General features: G+C 36.3%; 1 non-coding gene across 1 annotated transcript; it reads right to left on the reverse strand.

Annotated features, from left to right (window-relative positions):
* Positions 1-2,078: 2,078 nt before the first annotated feature.
* On the reverse strand, positions 2,079-2,151 carry Trnaa-agc (transfer RNA alanine (anticodon AGC)). The gene has a single exon. It is a non-coding gene; the product is annotated as a tRNA-Ala (tRNA).
* Positions 2,152-15,828: the final 13,677 nt, after the last annotated feature.

Consider the following 15,828-nt stretch of genomic DNA (forward strand, 5'->3'; position numbering starts at 1 on the left):
GTTAGTCGCGAAGGGTATGCAAGTAACATTATTGACAGAAAGCGCTGGATGGAAAATGCCAATTGAAAAGTTTCATTCTCTTGGAATTAACTTCATCTGATAAAATTTGAAATGGGTTTGAGACTAAAATTAAGAGCATTTGAGGTAAAATAAAGGACGCTTCCCAAACTCTTCAAAATTAGGGGCAAGTCCTTTAAAATAAGGACGGTTGGTAATAATTATTATTCCATATTACGTATTGTACAATGAAGATTTCAAAATAGAAATTTTGGACCCTCTCCGAAATTTTTTTCTGCCAGTAGTTTATGATGAAATGACAGAAATAGAGAGTGAGAAGAATTTTTTTATTCTTCTTGAATGTCTTCGTCCAATTCGAAATTAAGACAGTAACCACGATAGTTTGTGGGACGGTAGGTCAGTTCATTGTCATTCGTTCGCCTAAAAATTAGTCCCTTGAATTTGGCGGCCTACTTTAGGTGAAAAAAGGAAATTAATCTCAAGATGCAGCAAGGCGACCAGACAAGTGTTTCCCCGCCGCGAAAGAAGCTATAGAAAGTAGCACGTACGAAATCCGACAAACACTTAATGGCATTTGGTTTTGTTTTTATTTACATTTTGAAAATATATAAAAGACCATCGGCTCCGTTAAGACACCGCAATGAGCCGTATCGAATAAACAAAATATAAAAAATAATGATTTCATTCAAGGATGGTGTTTGGTTCACTAGTCGTCAATCCCTAAATATGAACCGTGTTAAGTAATGAGTTTCCAAAATTAACCGCTTCAAAATGTATTTATTTTTTAAATCGCCTATAAGAAATATTCTGTCAGAACGGCGTGCCCCTCCTTCGTCAGTCAGCTGGAGCCGCCTATGTGTGTAGCTCTGCGTGACTGAAAATATTTTTTTTCGTGCACAATGAATGTATAAATAAATCTTAACATTGTACAAAACATCCATTGTTGCCTTTCCTTCAAAATCGTAAAACAAAATAGCTTTCGGTTTGAGCACTTTACACCAGACGCCCCCCCTAAATACTCGTAAGAAGCTTCGACAAATTTCACAAATTTCGGTACCATTGCCACAAACTCAATTAAATATTTGTTGCCACCGAGTAAACTTTGATTAAACCTTTAAAAAAAAATCCGTTTGTTTCCTTAAAAAAAATCCAACCTCAAAAACACCGCCCGCGGACCGGTGAGTAATGTCAAGTTCGCGCGCCCTTGTTCTTCATCAGTGAAAAATATGACCATTACGGACGGTTATTGTCGTTGCCTGGTAAATTGTCTTCCTCAGCAGTGGCAGCCGCAATGCTAGACCTACTAGATGATGATAGCTGGTCGTTCAGCGTGTCGGTGTAGGTAGGTAGGTAGGTACCACGAGTGCGCGTAGTTGGTCGCCTTTGGGCGCACCAACTATGACTGACTGGGGAAACAAGGACAGAAATCATATTTCCAATCACCGTCGCGACGTTCCCATTCCCGACGAAGCGCTGCGAGCATTTGGGGAGCCTGAATTATGATTTGAAAAGAATGGGAAGAATTTTAATAATGAAAGCTTCGCGATGTTGATAAATTGCAAGCAAAAACAAAGGAAATAATTTTGTCCAGATTGACTGGTAATTGTGTTTTAAGGCTGCCGGAGGAAATTTCACTGAGCGAAATTTTATGCAGCGATAAATTCTCGCCATCTCCACCGAAGGAAAACACGTTCTGCGCTTTATCACGGGACTAAAACCTTAATATCACATAATAACATAAATTCATAATGTTGAGAGCGTTGGGGCTTTATAATATGTTGATTGACCATAGTTTCTTCCAGTTAAATGATTTGGTCCGAATCCCAACTCATCGAGCTAATGTAGGGTATCCGTTGGGCAATTCCCCCTTACTGAGAAATATGACAAGTCCAACGCAAATTATTCGTAGAGGACCGTACAGAAACGCATTTCATCAACGTGTTACCTACTTTTTCAGTGACTGTTCAAGTGATCTTTTTAGATCGAGAGATTGGTCCAATATACTACTATAATAATACACTCGTTTATACTGAATTTAAAACAAAAGCAAAAAATCGAATTGGAGATGCGGGGCATCGATCCCCGTACCTCTCACATGCTAAGCGAGCGCTCTACCATCTGAGCTACATCCCCGTTATACACGATAAGGCTTATGGAGACAAAAATTAATCAAAACATGTGACTCGCCCAATCAAGATTGACGACCTAACGCCAACCGCGCTGAATTCATTGAACGACAAGTGAAAGGTGTTCAAAGGCATAGCAAAACTAGGTCACGTGTGGCGCGTAATGCGTTGTTTCCAAGTGGCGCGTAGATCAAAATAGAACTGGTCGCTTAGTATTTTAGAGAGCAAGCTCCTCACATAACTTCTCTATAAATAATTTCCGCTTCAACAACTGTACAAATAAACTAATAAAATGAAAACTAACTCCAAACGATTCCCCATAATACTATGGCCCCGAAATTACCATTATCGAATAGCAACGGTCAAAACTTTCCAGCTAGTGTGCCGCTCAGCTTTCAACTGCATGGGGCTACCTGGACACATGTGATAAAGTGTAATTTATATAAATTCTTGTCTCTTTTTTTTCGCCCGACCAGAAGTGCAAAAGTGTTTTTCAGCTTTTTCACACTGGAGGAGAAGGAGGAGGAGGAGGGCGAACGATCATTTTCACCGTACAACGAAATTTGCCCGAAGCCCGGAACCAACCACGAGGAGAAAATTTAAGTCATATTCATGCGGTGCAAACTCCGTTCCATAGCAAACTGGTTTCCTGTTTAACTCGTCCTACGGCAAGGAAAGTTTTATTTTTCAGGAAATTTTTTGCTTTGTTGTGGAGGAAATTGAGCAATTTCTGAAACTATTTACACTAGTAGTGCTGCACATGGCTTTGATACCAGTAGCTGGTTTCTGCTGGATCAGAGCTGTCCCCAGCCCCATTAAGCGTTTAATGCATTGTAGGTGAGAAGCTGTACTGATCGGAAACAGTTGGTTGCTGACGTGCGAGGAGCACGGGAATGGGATGATGGTAGCAGATTGAGCTTCGTTACAAAATCCATTCATGTATCGATTTTAATACGGTATTGTTTTCATTACAGGTGTGCTGCGACATGGATTTTCCTTTCCTTTGTTGTGTGAACTCGTACTTACTTTGAAGCACTATCGTACCATATTGAAACGTTCAACTTGTTCCTTCCATGCAGTAGAAGGAAAGTTGCTTCGATTACAATTAAGTACTCAAATGTGTTGAACTGGTTTAATTTGATCACGAATGTTGTATGACTTCGGAGGCTACGTGGCCAGGTAACTGCACCATACTGATAAGGCTTTATAAAGTATCTTAAAAAAACGCATTTTCAACCGTAAATTTTAGTTTTTTGACATCACTATCTGGGGCTAGGTGACATTCTAAAATCTAAAATAACTCCTTTGTAACGAAACTAACGGGAGTTCAATCAAAAATGAGGATGATTTCAATACTTTTCTGTAATTAAAGTAGAGAATGTAAATTTTATTCTCTACAAGAGAATTGCTCTCTAGAGTCCCAGAAATTGGTCGCATGTTTCTTTCCGCTCGGGTGCTGTCAGTTCAATCGAAGATGGCGACGAAACTGCAAGTACTCCGCGAGCGTGTTGTACTGTTTTATGAAACGCATGGTTATCGTGGAAAAAAGTTTACGGTAGACCACTTTCGAGACGAAAACGTGCCCGTGAGTACAGTTTACCGGATCCTGGCATCCCTGAACGCGGAGCGGAAACCGGGTAGCGGCCGTCCGGCGAAGATAATGATGCAGAAGAAGAAGGAAGCGTTGAAAAAGCTGTTCGACAGCAAGGACGGAACGAGTTTGCGTGACGCCTGCCGAATATTATCACTGCTCCCATACCTTGATTCACCGAACCCTCAAGATGGGGGATGTCATCTATCGGAAGCAGACTCGATCCCCCGAGTACACGGACGAGCAGATAGCGATCGTGAAATCGCTGTACCGGTGGATAACGAAGAACTGGAACATGAAAGTTACTTTCTGCTCTCGAACACCCACATTCCAGGAAATGACAGCTAATATTCCAGCGACAAGTCGGCCACACCTCACCGAAGTAACACTTCTGCCGTTCTTAAAGCAGCATCATGCGGATGGGAAGTAGGTCTTTTGGCCGGACAAAGCGTCTTCCCATTACGCCAAGAAGACGCTGGAGTGTCTTGAGCACCAAAAAATACCGTACGTGCCGAAAGAAAGGAACCCGACCAACTTGCCCCAGTGCCGTCCCATTGAGGATGCCGTCCCATTAACCCTTTCATGCCCTACTTTTTTCTAGTGCAAGTAGGATTTCAAAACTATTTTTCCTTGAAAGCGGTAAGGCGAAGAAACACGAAAAGTCAATTTTCATAAAGATAGGAGCTTCCATGGCAGTGCTAGAAGCTGCTCAATTTTTACCTTCCAATGCTCAATACTATTCTCCTAAAATATTTACAATAGTCCAATTGCGTGGAAAGCGTAGCCAAAAGCACTCTAAATTGATAAGTTTTATCAGTTATCAATAATATTGAAACATAACGAAGATATATGAAAAATTCATTTTTTGTCGTCAACTCAAACTGTCCCTGGCAGCACTGCTCCATTGGAATCCAATCGGATTAATTGCAATAACTTCAGTTCTAGAGCTGATCCTGGTAACTGTTAGTACTCAAATGAAAGGCAATAGTCACATTTATTAACCTTACTTGTTTTTGTGAGGAAATCTTGCCTTAATCAAAAGTTATAGCTGCTTAAAAACGTTGTTGTCCGCAAACAAGGAGTTGGGCGTTTAACCCAAGTCGTAGAAGGCGTCGGCGGTTCAATCAATGACCATGCGGTAGACTTGGGTTCAACGTCCACCTCCTACTTAGCAGAAGGCAAAGAATTCTTCACATTTCCTTTCGACCATATCCATATGAGCCTGCCTAGTCCTAGTTTTCCGTTCTAGGTTTATAACTGATTCACTCTAGAATAGGTAATGTGTTTATTGGCACACACGTTTCATGTTTCGGCTATATGTGGTACGTTTTTTTTATCACTAAGGCATCTGACAACATTCTTCTGTAGTCATTTCTAAAGCACGGACGAACTCGACTGGATTTGCGTCTACAGAAAGGTGGGGGTTTGTTAGAGATTTTGCTGTGCGAAACGACTGAGTTATGTTAGAGCAGCTTTACTTTTGATTTGTTTTCAAAAAGTTGCGAAGATAATCTAGAGCGATTCTTGGTAGTCAACCCAAAAGGAATACCACCTGTCCAAGAAAAAGCACCGATTGATTCTTATCAAAGGTTTGCATTATTATTTTATATCGATCAAATTCCTTAAGGCATATTCAGCAGCGTGATATTTTACATGGGTATTTCAAAGTGAAATTGGAATGGAAACAATCACATTCCCAGCAGAGATTTTTGATTTATTATTTCGAACAGATTTATTATTTATTAACTGTATAACTGCTATAAACTGCCATTCTCGTTGTTGCTTCATTTTAAATACGTTTGGAACTGCTTTGAATAAATAAAAAGTGTTCACCACATACACTCAGGTTCGATAGAATGATGAAAAATCGAGTCAAGTATCGATCTAAGGACACGTATGAGACTATGGTTCAGTTTTAGATTCACAATTTTGACAGTTCAATAATATAAAACTGAAAAAACTAGAACTTACTGTTCCAGTAGCAATTTGAGGGAGTTTTTTTTTAGTTTATAACTCATGCCATGTCTTAAGTACTACCGGACTTAAAATTCTGTTTCTCCAGTTTATCTAGTATGAGTTATTAACCTTTTAGTGAAGTGATGTCTGAGTCAGTTCTGCGTGGGTCCTAGCAGTGTATGGTTGTGTATCAGTACTCGATTACCACGAACTAAACATTTTTGTAAAATAGTGGTTAGATTTAGCTCAATAGCACAGAAGAATTATAGCAAATAATACGAGTAATGTTCTCGTTAGAAAAATTTAGCTTCATCTATTACCGCATAGAGGGCGCTAACACTAACTTTTTAACGGGTAGAGATAGAAATTAGGTGTCTTCTACAAAGTTGTAGAGCAAGCAATTTGCAGTAATCCTTCCGAACTTCTCAATATTTTATCTCTCTTCCATAAACTGTTAAGTTGGAACTAAAATTTTCTAAACAAAGCATAACTCGTATCATGTACTACAATTCTTCTGAACGTGCTATTCAGCTAAATCTAACCATTATTTCACAAAAATGTATAGTTCGTGGAATTCGCATACTGATACAAAATGAAAACTGACTCAGACATCATTTCACTAAAAGGTTAATAACTTCTTTTAACAAAGCCGGATTTAGTAGCAGTCTTCGACAAAGTTGTAGAGAATTAAATTATCTTTCTTATTTTCACTTGCAATGATAATAAGATGAAGACAGTGCCACCTAGCGACGAAAATGTGAAATAGTGAGTTTTCTTCATGTAAATTATCGAAAAATCCCATATGAACTTCAGGCATATTAGTCCGGTAGCTAGGCTTGTCCGATTTACTTCAAATTTAGAGCAAGTACTCCTGGTGGGACTAGGAATCGACTCATTATTATTCTGGGCAGTCTACTGGGGATGTTCGAGTTCCAGTTCTATAATTCGTTGATTTGACACAGCTCATAGTGGTAGCTTAACGGAGCCGTAAACCTTTCATATTTTTATAAAATGTAAAAACAAAAATGCAAATGAAGATTATTGTACAAATATTGAGCTTTGAGCGCGCTTTTATTGCGAGCGATCTTCTTTCGCGGGGGTGAAACATTTCTCTGCTGGTCTGCTGCTTGAGGGGAGTAATTTAATTGTGTCTTGTTTTTTACGTCTAGGTCATCATCATTGAAACTGTCTTCATGGCAGTCTTAAGCCAATTGGGGGCCCCTGGGTACTATTGAGCTAAGGGGCCCCTATAGTTTAACAGCCGTCAACAGATTAAGAGTAACATTCGATCAATTAGAATAAGCGTCACATAACAGAGATGAAATCAGTATGTCGTATTTTATTTCAAGAGATTTCTGTCTATAAATTAACTTAACCAGAAAATATATATAGCTAAGCAAACGTTAGGAAAATCAGCTCATATATCGCAAGAATTCGAAATTATCCCATTGCAAATTTTGAAACGATTCGAGGCAGAGAACGCCATGGTTTTGAGAATATCTCATATTTACCGTCAGAGATAAATTTAATATCGCGGCAAAATACAAACAAACAATAAATCGAAATTGTCCCAGATTTTTTGGTTTGGCAAGCAATCTGCAGCTGCGGCAAACGAAGGTAAATTTATGTCACAATCGGGATTATGAACCAGAGAAGGGAACTTATCTCAAAGAGTGCCTTAAAAACATAGACTATCTCTATTAGACAACACTGTGGTTCTTGTTCTTTGCCTGATTTGACATCGTGCTGTTATGCAAAATCAATTTTAGAGTTGTATATAGTCATCAAGACAAATTTTGTGCTCAAAGACTGCAATACGTCAAACTGCCCGGAACTTCAGCAAATAGAAAGATACTGGGCAATTACGAAGCTGCCGCTAAAAAATCAAATGTAGTGAAAAATGAAATGAAAACTGGGAGTGAAGCGTATGTGCCAAGGATTCGTTGGTCTGTTCCAATTGACATAACACAATAATATTCGCCGAAAACCAAGTAACAATAACATTCAATTTTGAAAATATACCTCAATTACGATGTCAAAAAATATGTCCTCAAACGAATGAATTTTAAAAAAAAAATCATTATTTTTAAATTAAGGAGATTATAAAAGTTCATAACATATTGAATGTGAGCAGTTCCTGATATGATGAAACTGAACATAATAGGCTTCGGAAAAGCCACATTTTGTTGGCCGAAACGGTGAGAATGAAGAAATGGTGAAAATTCACCTTTATTGGAAACACTGGGAAAAGATATGTCCTCAAGCAGAAATCGATCCTACGATCTCCCAGTCTCTAGTTGGGTGCGTTAACCACTTCGCCACTGAACCAAAACATTGGGGATAGATAGGTCAAGAAGGTATTGGAGGCCGCGGCGGTGATCACGAAACTGTTGGGAACATGTGATGGCATCATCACAGTTCCTCGATGGCGGAGTGGTTAACGCACCCAACTACTACAGTTACTATGTTTTTAGGCGCCTATCATCGCGGGGCCCCTGGCCCAGGCCCAGTGTGCCCATGCATAAAGACGGTACTGACTGTCTTGGTGTCCGCGATCAGATGTTCTTCTCTGCTTCTTGCACTTATGGTTGACCAGTGTAAACCCGTCGTCATTGTTATTACCTTCTTTGCCGATGTTATTTACAGTTGATTTTGGGGTGCTGGATGCTTCTGTTGGCGGTTGTTATTATTGTCTGAACAGCTGCTACAAATTTGGCCGACGTTTGAGGTTCAGGCATTGGTATTGAAAACTGTGTTTCGGGTTGGTTTGCCGTAGTTGAGTTGACAATCGGTTGAGATGTATGCACCTTCCGCGCAAGTTTGTTCATGGTGTGCTGTCTGACTACAGTACTGGCACGTAGGAGTTTACCCCTCATGGGTGCATAGCGTAGTTTGTTTAATTGTAGTTCCGTGAGTTTTAACTTTTGTAGTTAAGTAGGAGGGAACAGGTCTTTCGACACGCATCCTCACAACAAAAACGCCGTTTGGAGTACCCGGGAAGAAGTTTCTCCAAGTATCAGGTGTAACGGATTCTACTTCTCCGTATTGCGACAACCACGTGTTAGTTGTTTTTTAAAATTAATCAATCGGCTTGCACTAAAGTGTTGAATGATATTAATACTGCATTGCGAAGATGATGATATTGAAGGTACGCGACTTCCGTAAGTCTAAGTTGCAAACCCTTCAGAAAGTGTTCCACACTTCACAAAAACTAGGTCCTACTGAACAAAATTTAAAGTCAACGATCACGGCGTTCGCTCGGAGTAGAGCTTTTCCGTCAACTTTACTCACGATGATAAAAACAATCCGTTTTTTTCCTTTTTCTCAAGACAATGCACACTAGATCGAGAGACCTGTTGTATACTTGGCTCGATTGTAGGTCTGACTCCGACAAAAGTAGAAAGTAGACTGTCAATGTAGCACCGTCTTATTGTAGGCAAGTCAGCCAGCCGAAAAAAAACTCAAATACAAGATTCGCGTCTATATTTAAAATTGCCTGAGATTCACATTGTATAAAATAAAACGCTACAAGGCATGCACTAAGTTCATTGTTTAAGTTTCAAATTGGAACCCTTATGATAGCACTGTAATTTATAAAATAATTTCAGTTGTTTAATAGATTAAGAAATACCACAGATAACAGACGTTTGGGCTCGATTCGATATGTGTATAAATAATACGCTACTGAAATTCCGAATAAATTAGGCGTCGGAAACACGTTAGGTAATCGTTGGTAATTGGCGCAGTGATCGATTCAATGCAGTTGGAGTGCAGCTGTCAAACACGTGTAGCAAACAGTTGCGTAGATGGCAATAGTGAAACATCGATTTTCAACGTTTATCAATTTGAAAGTTTACGCAGGTTTTTGAAGAAATTTTGTTCTTGCCAAAATGTCTGTTATCTGTGGAAATACTTAACCTAAAGATTGTTCATTAGTGCATTATTGAAAATTTATTTGGAAATTGAAAAAAAAAAATCATATTTCGTGTAAGAACTGAATATTTCCTTTGGCGAGCATGTTCATAACTGCCCTCGTTTTGAATATATTTTCTGGACAGACCAGTTCATTTTTGCTAGATAGATCAGCTAAATAATGTCAATCAGCTAATGAGATAATTGATAAATTGCCTATTTTTTCAACTACACTAGCTTCCAGTGATTTGTATCCCCACAATATTTTTATCATTTCTGTAGTAAAATGTCCCACTGAAATCGAAAATGCGGTCGAAAAAATTCTGTATGGAACAGATTTTGAGATATGGCAAAAAAAAACCGTTTTTGCATTTTAAAAAATTGGCCCTTCACTTCATCACAAATATATCCAGTTGTACTCTACCGATTTCAATGATTTTAATATCATTTGATCGATAATTGCAACACCTATAGATTATTCCTACAAGATGTTTTGGTCACTATTACAGTTAGATCTCGAGGCACTATGTAATGTTAGCCAGGTCAAATGAATAATCTGGTCCAAATAGGCCACTGTGAACCGATACGATAGTTAATATGATGATAAGCGCATAAAGTGACGTATTCCATTAATACTTCCAATCAACAACTGCGCCGGCAAAGCACTGGATAAAATATTCCGATATAATGGCTATACTCAAGGAAAAAAATCTCCTAATCCTCTAAACCCACCCGAAACAACACAACCGTAGTACTTGCACTATGCTAGATCAACTATTCAACTGGAACCGTTTTACCAATACATTGCATAGCGTAGTTTCGAATCGACTTGTTTGTACATTTTTCCCAGCCAGCATTGCACAAAATTCCCTCTGATACTTTAATCTCTTTCAATTCGTAATCCGGCTCGTTTATGCACAAGCACAAATCTGTGTACACAGTTGGAAACAAAGCATGCAAACCATTTTCCGTATATCTACACAGAGCCAACGAGCTGCAACCCACTTTGTTCCGGAGAGGGAAACTGCATAAACCCCACTTCGAAACGATTCAAATCTCCTCGCCTTCCTACATGCCACAGTTTACCTTTCCCAAAGTGTAAGATTGCGAGGCCAGGATTTCGAGAAACGATTGCAATGCTGCACGGATTTGCAACAATTTTCGGCAAACAAAAATGGGAAAGCCCAAAACACCTACGGGTCGGCTCGGCTGCACGTACAGTATCAATTAAATCGTTGCATACCGATGCATTATAGAGGAGTTGGTCATCGATTGCTTTTAGCAGAACTGCAACACGGTTAATTTATGGTGAACACTATCAAGAGATCACAGATAAATTCCTCAAAGTAGGATGCAATTCATATCATCTTCTTCTAGCGAACTATGTTCGAACAACAACGAAAATATTTCGAGCATATCCACCGCACAGCACAGAACTCACAGAAATATTTCTACGGTACAAAACGGAGAAGGAAACCACATCAACCGCAATTTACCCCAGGCGGGAAACGTAGTAAGACTCCCCATGGCTTTGCGGTTTGGTTTGTTTGGAAAACCTTTCAGTGTACTTAAATCTTTAGTTTCAGTTCCTGGCTGTTGACCACATGCAACTTTTCAGACACAGTAATACGGTCCTTCGCCGTAAGTAAACGGTCCCATTGCTATGCAAAAATTTACTCTGTCGCATTTATTTATAGCAAACCCATTCTTTCGGAGAAATTGCTTTCCGAGCTCTCGAAAAATTTGCACAGATTTTAGAGCATCTGATCCGAAATGTTCTGATATTTGATACCGTTTGAATATGTCCAGCAGCATTTCGTGGAAGCACGCCAAGTGGCAGATGCAATAGATTGTTCGAAAAGTGATTTTGTTTTATTGCAGAAAGTTTCGACACGTGTAGTTTTTCGATATATTCAGCTCAATTAAACACAAAAGTTTTGGTAGTGACCGAGATTCTTCAGTGAAATATAAAGAGTAAAGAGTAAATAGTAAAGAGTAAAGAGTAAAGAGTAAAGAGTAAAGAGTAAAGAGTAAAGAGTAAAGAGTAAAGAGTAAAGAGTAAAGAGTAAAGAGTAAAGAGTAAAGAGTAAAGAGTAAAGAGTAAAGAGTAAAGAGTAAAGAGTAAAGAGTAAAGAGTAAAGAGTAAAGAGTAAAGAGTAAAGAGTAAAGAGTAAAGAGTAAAGAGTAAAGAGTAAAGAGTAAAGAGTAAAGAGTAAAGAGTAAAGAGTAAAGAGTAAAGAGTAAAGAGTAAAGAGTAAAGAGTAAAGAGTAAAGAGTAAAGAGTAAAGAGTAAAGAGTAAAGAGTAAAGAGTAAAGAGTAAAGAGTAAAGAGTAAAGAGTAAAGAGTAAAGAGTAAAGAGTAAAGAGTAAAGAGTAAAGAGTAAAGAGTAAAGAGTAAAGAGTAAAGAGTAAAGAGTAAAGAGTAAAGAGTAAAGAGTAAAGAGTAAAGAGTAAAGAGTAAAGAGTAAAGAGTAAAGAGTAAAGAGTAAAGAGTAAAGAGTAAAGAGTAAAGAGTAAAGAGTAAAGAGTAAAGAGTAAAGAGTAAAGAGTAAAGAGTAAAGAGTAAAGAGTAAAGAGTAAAGAGTAAAGAGTAAAGAGTAAAGAGTAAAGAGTAAAGAGTAAAGAGTAAAGAGTAAAGAGTAATGAGTAATGAGTAATGAGTAAAGAGTAAAGAGTAAAGAGTAAAGAGTAAAGAGTAATGAGTAAAGAGTAAAGAGTAAAGAGTAAAGAGTAAAGAGTAAAGAGTAAAGAGTAAAGAGTAAAGAGTAAAGAGTAAAGAGTAAAGAGTAAAGAGTAAAGAGTAAAGAGTAAAGAGTAAAGAGTAAAGAGTAAAGAGTAAAGAGTAAAGAGTAAAGAGTAAAGAGTAAAGAGTAAAGAGTAAAGAGTAAAGAGTAAAGAGTAAAGAGTAAAGAGTAAAGAGTAAAGAGTAAAGAGTAAAGAGTAAAGAGTAAAGAGTAAAGAGTAAAGAGTAAAGAGTAAAGAGTAAAGAGTAAAGAGTAAATAGTAAAGAGTAAAGAGTAAAGAGTAAAGAGTAAAGAGTAAAGAGTAAAGAGTAAAGAGTAAAGAGTAAAGAGTAAAGAGTAAAGAGTAAAGAGTAAAGAGTAAAGAGTAAAGAGTAAAGAGTAAAGAGTAAAGAGTAAAGAGTAAAGAGTAAAGAGTAAAGAGTAAAGAGTAAAGAGTAAAGAGTAAAGAGTAAAGAGTAAAGAGTAAAGAGTAAAGAGTAAAGAGTAAAGAGTAAAGAGTAAAGAGTAAAGAGTAAAGAGTAAAGAGTAAAGAGTAAAGAGTAAAGAGTAAAGAGTAAAGAGTAAAGAGTAAAGAGTAAAGAGTAAAGAGTAAAGAGTAAATAGTAAAGAGTAAAGAGTAAAGAGTAAAGAGTAAAGAGTAAAGAGTAAAGAGTAAAGAGTAAAGAGTAAAGAGTAAAGAGTAAAGAGTAAAGAGTAAAGAGTAAAGAGTAAAGAGTAAAGAGTAAAGAGTAAAGAGTAAAGAGTAAAGAGTAAAGAGTAAAGAGTAAAGAGTAAAGAGTAAAGAGTAAAGAGTAAAGAGTAAAGAGTAAAGAGTAAAGAGTAAAGAGTAAAGAGTAAAGAGTAAAGAGTAAAGAGTAAAGAGTAAAGAGTAAAGAGTAAAGAGTAAAGAGTAAAGAGTAAAGAGTAAAGAGTAAAGAGTAAAGAGTAAAGAGTAAAGAGTAAAGAGTAAAGAGTAAAGAGTAAAGAGTAAAGAGTAAAGAGTAAAGAGTAAAGAGTAAAGAGTAAAGAGTAAAGAGTAAAGAGTAAAGAGTAAAGAGTAAAGAGTAAAGAGTAAAGAGTAAAGAGTAAAGAGTAAAGAGTAAAGAGTAAAGAGTAAAGAGTAAAGAGTAAAGAGTAAAGAGTAAAGAGTAAAGAGTAAAGAGTAAAGAGTAAAGAGTAAAGAGTAAAGAGTAAAGAGTAAAGAGTAAAGAGTAAAGAGTAAAGAGTAAAGAGTAAAGAGTAAAGAGTAAAGAGTAAAGAGTAAAGAGTAAAGAGTAAAGAGTAAAGAGTAAAGAGTAAAGAGTAAAGAGTAAAGAGTAAAGAGTAAAGAGTAAAGAGTAAAGAGTAAAGAGTAAAGAGTAAAGAGTAAAGAGTAAAGAGTAAAGAGTAAAGAGTAAAGAGTAAAGAGTAAAGAGTAAAGAGTAAAGAGTAAAGAGTAAAGAGTAAAGAGTAAAGAGTAAAGAGTAAAGAGTAAAGAGTAAAGAGTAAAGAGTAAAGAGTAAAGAGTAAAGAGTAAAGAGTAAAGAGTAAAGAGTAAAGAGTAAAGTGTAAAGAGTAAAGAGTAAAGAGTAAAGAGTAAAGAGTAAAGAGTAAAGAGTAAAGAGTAAAGAGTAAAGAGTAAAGAGTAAAGAGTAAAGAGTAAAGAGTAAAGAGTAAAGAGTAAAGAGTAAAGAGTAAAGAGTAAAGAGTAAAGAGTAAAGAGTAAAGAGTAAAGAGTAAAGAGTAAAGAGCAAAGAGTAAAGAGTAAAGAGTAAAGAGTAAAGAGTAAAGAGTAAAGAGTAAAGAGTAAAGAGTAAAGAGTAAAGAGTAAAGAGTAAAGAGTAAAGAGTAAAGAGTAAAGAGTAAAGAGTAAAGAGTAAAGAGTAAAGAGTAAAGAGTAAAGAGTAAAGAGTAAAGAGTAAAGAGTAAAGAGTAAAGAGTAAAGAGTAAAGAGTAAAGAGTAAAGAGTAAAGAGTAAAGAGTAAAGAGTAAAGAGTAAAGAGTAAAGAGTAAAGAGTAAAGAGTAAAGAGTAAAGAGTAAAGAGTAAAGAGTAAAGAGTAAAGAGTAAAGAGTAAAGAGTAAAGAGTAAAGAGTAAAGAGTAAAGAGTAAAGAGTAAAGAGTAAAGAGTAAAGAGTAAAGAGTAAAGAGTAAAGAGTAAAGAGTAAAGAGTAAAGAGTAAAGAGTAAAGAGTAAAGAGTAAAGAGTAAAGAGTAAAGAGTAAAGAGTAAAGAGTAAAGAGTAAAGAGTAAAGAGTAAAGAGTAAAGAGTAAAGAGTAAAGAGTAAAGAGTAAAGAGTAAAGAGTAAAGAGTAAAGAGTAAAGAGTAAAGAGTAAAGAGTAAAGAGTAAAGAGTAAAGAGTAAAGAGTAAAGAGTAAAGAGTAAAGAGTAAAGAGTAAAGAGTAAAGAGTAAAGAGTAAAGAGTAAAGAGTAAAGAGTAAAGAGTAAAGAGTAAAGAGTAAAGAGTAAAGAGTAAAGAGTAAAGAGTAAAGAGTAAAGAGTAAAGAGTAAAGAGTAAAGAGTAAAGAGTAAAGAGTAAAGAGTAAAGAGTAAAGAGTAAAGAGTAAAGAGTAAAGAGTAAAGAGTAAAGAGTAAAGAGTAAAGAGTAAAGAGTAAAGAGTAAAGAGTAAAGAGTAAAGAGTAAAGAGTAAAGAGTAAAGAGTAAAGAGTAAAGAGTAAAGAGTAAAGAGTAAAGAGTAAAGAGTAAAGAGTAAAGAGTAAAGAGTAAAGAGTAAAGAGTAAAGAGTAAAGAGTAAAGAGTAAAGAGTAAAGAGTAAAGAGTAAAGAGTAAAGAGTAAAGAGTAAAGAGTAAAGAGTAAAGAGTAAAGAGTAAAGATTAAAAGTTAAAAAAGGAGTGAAAGTAAAGAAGTAATGAGTTGTAATAAATTAAGAATTTTAAAAATTCACAAGATAAATTAAATATAATTAGTTAAATATTTATTTGATCATTAATTTAATCGAATAATTAATAATGAACTAATTATTAATTTCTAGGTCAATAAATAATTCGATTAAGTTGAACAATTAGAAAATTTTGAATAGAAAAATTTAAATAAATAGAGGAATTCCATGAGAAGTCGGCCAGCCCGAGGTGCAAGCGCTAAATCTGCAATACGACGCAGTGATAAAAGTCGTACATAATTAGTTACATTAAGTACCGCCAATATTTGAAAATTACATGACTAATTAACTGTAATTTAATTACTAGCAAGTTTTGAAGTACAGATCCTTTATATTTTAAATAAGAAAAATATTTTAAGTACTGCTTTTATGTGCTTTAAATACTTTAAGTACTTGTACAAAGACAATAATTACATTAAGTATCATTTTAAGTACACCAGAAGTAGTCTTCACTATTTGCATTAATTATTTTAATTGCAGTGAAAATAGGCAGGTATTTTTACTACGACGTACTCAAACCTGCTAGTACGAGTTCTCGGGTCGCCAACAAAATATGACCATCGCTAATTCGAACGACACTTTGCAGTTTTGTTCGGTTTACTAATCTCCATGATTTTCTCTGG

This window comes from Topomyia yanbarensis, unplaced genomic scaffold, assembly GCF_030247195.1.
Source record: "Topomyia yanbarensis strain Yona2022 unplaced genomic scaffold, ASM3024719v1 HiC_scaffold_122, whole genome shotgun sequence".
Lineage (NCBI taxonomy): Eukaryota > Metazoa > Arthropoda > Insecta > Diptera > Culicidae > Topomyia > Topomyia yanbarensis.